At 41.5% G+C, this 3,707-nt stretch overlaps 1 long non-coding RNA gene across 1 annotated transcript; it reads right to left on the bottom strand.

Annotated features, from left to right (window-relative positions):
* Positions 1 to 1,132: 1,132 nt before the first annotated feature.
* LOC146182879 (uncharacterized) lies at positions 1,133 to 1,453 on the bottom strand. Its single transcript, XR_014708583.1, has 3 exons — positions 1,421 to 1,453; positions 1,306 to 1,347; positions 1,133 to 1,224 (listed from the first exon to the last, which is right to left on the bottom strand). It is a non-coding gene; the product is annotated as an uncharacterized LOC146182879 (long non-coding RNA).
* Between the last annotated feature and the right edge of the window lie 2,254 nt (positions 1,454 to 3,707).

Here is a 3,707-nt window from a genome sequence, read left to right as displayed (position 1 = left end):
CGAAGGAAGTACGCGATCAAGGATCCGCAATTTTTGCTGTGGTGGAAACACACCTTCGGGGAGCGGCACCACCCCCCCTCCGACAGACTCGGGCATGTTTTGGGAAGGCTGCAACCGACTAGCGAATGAGATGCGAGGAGGAGAGATCGGATGTGTGTAAGGACACCAAACATTGGACACGAGTGCACCCCATCGTGCAGAGCACATGTGGCTCACGGGCAGTATGGCGGGCACACCTGTGGCTCTGGCTGTAATGTACTGGTGGTCAAGAGCACCGGCATGCCAGAACGAGGCACTCAGCACATGCCTCAGTGCGGATATGCGGGAGTTAAGGTGACATCCCACGAAACAGAAAAAGAGCTAATTGACATGTAGTAAATGTCTAAGCCAAGAAATGGGCACTTCTAAAAGAATTTTCAGCTGAGGCGTTCTCTAGACCCCAAGGCTACAAGCCTTCCTGTAGCTCCGGAATAGCTGTGCTAACGCTACGCTAGTAGAAGTCTTGAGAACCTCTTACCTAGAAAACTTTTATACCAGTTTTAGACATTGCTTCTAGCTCTAGCTGTACTATAGCTGTGCTAGTAGATGTCTTTAAATAATCTTGCAAATTTTATTGGTGCGTCTATATCGTCTATCGATATTGTGCCATCTCCTGCTGTGCCTGTTCGCTGCTCAAGATTCAAACCTTCAGCAATTCACCCATTTTTTTCCAATTTTGTTTAGCTTAAGTACTTTAGAATAAATTGAGAAAAAACTTGTTCGTCAAGCAATGCGCTGTACATGTGACTTCACATGAGGAACTGAGGGCTACAATTCTACACTCAATGTGAACACACATGCTAGTGCGCCAAGAACACATGCTTCTCCAGTCTGCGTAATGTTTTTATTGCACTGAATGTACAAAAAGCAACTGTCAAATTAATTAGCACTATATATTTTGTTGCAGCAGTTGAGCATCTTCTGCAGAAGGAAAAAAAGCCAAATGACCTGCACAGGCACAAAAAAAGAAACTTCAGGTCATTGGCATCTATGCACAGTGCGATGGCTTACCGGAGTGAAATCAATCAGACCCGTCCACTGAGGAGGTCCTGCATGAAAACAAAACTCCCGCAACTTGCAGAGATACACAACTATGAAGGGAGCTAAAGGTAGTGGTAGCTAAGCTTATCATAAATATTAGTAACTGCCTTTCCTGGTGGTCCTGGAAACAAAATTTTAATTGACCTGCAGATTGAAAATATCAAAATAAGTTGAGGCAATTGGCATCAGTTCAAAATGCACCGATGGTAAAACGCAGCGACCTACCGTCAACTCAGTAAAGCCGAAAGCAACTCCACACGATGGTTCCTGCATGAAAAGAAACTAATTTTTGCAGCTTGCACCACGAAGTGTGGAGTCTAAGCTGTGTGCGATGACTTACCACTTCTTCCAGAGTGCTTTGAAAACAAATTTCAATCAACCTGCACAAACAAAACTACCTTTAAGAGAGCTGAGGCCACCGACGCCTAATCAAAATGCACGGGCTTACCATAAATGCAAACAGAACCATCCACACGGGGGGTCCTGCAAGAAAAAAAAAATTCCACAGCTTGCAACGATACACAAAATTATGAAGTTAGCTGCAAGTAGTGGCATTTGAGCTAAGTGCACTGACTTACCATAAACATTAAGAGCTGACTTCCCTGGCGGCGTTGGAGACAAAAATATTAATTGACCTGCACAGATACAAAATAATGAGTTCAGGTGACTGGAATCAATTTAAAACACACCGACCGACCATCAACTCAGTAAATCCTAAAAAGCTATTCTGCACAATTGGTCCTGCATGAAAAGAAAAAATTTTTGGCAACTTGCATCATGAAGTGTGCAGTCTAAGCTGTGTGCGACGACTTACCACATCTTCCAGAGTGCTTTGAAAACAAATTTCGATCAACCTGCACAAACAAAACAACTTTTAAGAGAGCCGAGGCCACAGACGCCTAATCAAAATGCACTGGCTTTCCATAAATGCAAACAGAACCATCCACACATGGGGTCCTGCAAGAAAAAAAAATTCCACAGCTTGAAAAGATACACAAAATTATAAAGTGAGCTGCAAGTAGTGGCATTTGAGCTAAGTGCACTGACTTACCATAAACATTACGAGCTACCTTCCTTGGCGGCATTAGAGACAAAAATATTTATTGACCTGCACAGATACAAAAGAATGAGTTCAGGTGACTGGCATCAATTTAATACGTACCGACCTACCATCAACTCAGTAAATCCAAAAAAGCTATTCCGCACAATTGGTCCTGCATGAAAAGAAAAAAAATTTTGGCAACTTGCATTACGAAGTTTGGAGTCTAAGCTCTGTGTGACAACTTATGTCTTCCAGAGTGCTTTGAAAGCAAATTTAAATCAACCTGCACAAACAAAACAACCTTTAAGAGAGCCGAGGCCACTGATGCCTAATCAAAATGCACTGGCTTACCATAAATGCAAACAGAACCATCCACACAGGTAGTCCTGCATAAAAAAATGGCTTACAGCTAACCGTAGATGCAATGAAGTCTACACTGAACTGAAACATTTAGCAGAATGCACAAATGCCAATGCATAAAGTTACCATAAACGTGACAAGCTCAGTCACACAAAGGCATTTTCGAACACATCATTCACTGTTTGGAATGGCACCAGACCTGATGCAGAATAGATGTTCAGACAAGCTCAAGGAAGCAAAACAGTACAAAATGGCACAAAACAAATAAAAGCAGTCACAAGCCACATTACAAATGAGTTCCCTTACATGCTTATGTTACATAGAATGAAGTATTGCCTCCATGTTTCAGTAAAGTGCTAAAAATATGCCCTAAATAATAATAATAATATAGTTGTCAACCCGACTTTTTGGCCTCTGTAGGGCATGTAGAAACGAACAGAAAATGAAATTTTGTAGAAGAAATCACTTTAGATAAGCTTCTAATTTCCACTATGATGGAGGAACGGGTCAGAAGCCCAGTCTGATGCTTGACAGTCATGCCGCACAATGCTTACACAGACAGGCGGTAACCAGCGTTCGATGGCTGTACCGGCACCTCGAGGGCCAACACGCTGGCTTAGACAGTCTAGACATGAAAACAAACCTGCCACTGCCAGTTCGTTGAGCCGATATGTGCAGCTACTGCGTCACACTGCATACAGGGCCCCATATTTCAAGCTTAAAACTTTCTTTATATAATCACATTTTTGACCTGAAGCCTGGAATAATGACCCTCCACAATACATATTATATGGAGGCATGGCAATTAGCAGTAGTGCAGCAGGGAATGCGAATGAAGTCTGAAAAATCGAGCAATCTGTTGCGATGATGCAACCAAAATTTCAGGAGTTCATATACATTAGTTGTATGAAGCATGTTGCAGTGAAACATGCGGTGTTGCAGTCGTCGACTATAAAATATTAATTACAGCACATTACTCAACAAAATATTTACAGCACCTTTTGAAACTAAAAGATGTGCTATATGACAAGTACAGAAATAGAATATTGCAGATTTTCACGTCTGATCATAAACTAGCTATACGAAAGTTTAATTTCAAATTTATAGGCAACGACAATGCCATCTCTGCAGAAAAAGCTTGTGAGAAATGACATGGTAATAAGTAATCAGCAATGTTCACTAATAGCTTTTAGATAATCATTTATCTAATCATTAAGCTCTATAT

Source organism: Amblyomma maculatum, chromosome 7 (genome assembly GCF_055883805.1).
Source record: "Amblyomma maculatum isolate TAMU_Amacu chromosome 7, ASM5588380v1, whole genome shotgun sequence".
NCBI classification, from domain to species: domain Eukaryota; kingdom Metazoa; phylum Arthropoda; class Arachnida; order Ixodida; family Ixodidae; genus Amblyomma; species Amblyomma maculatum.
This window is presented reverse-complemented; position numbering and strand designations above follow the sequence as displayed.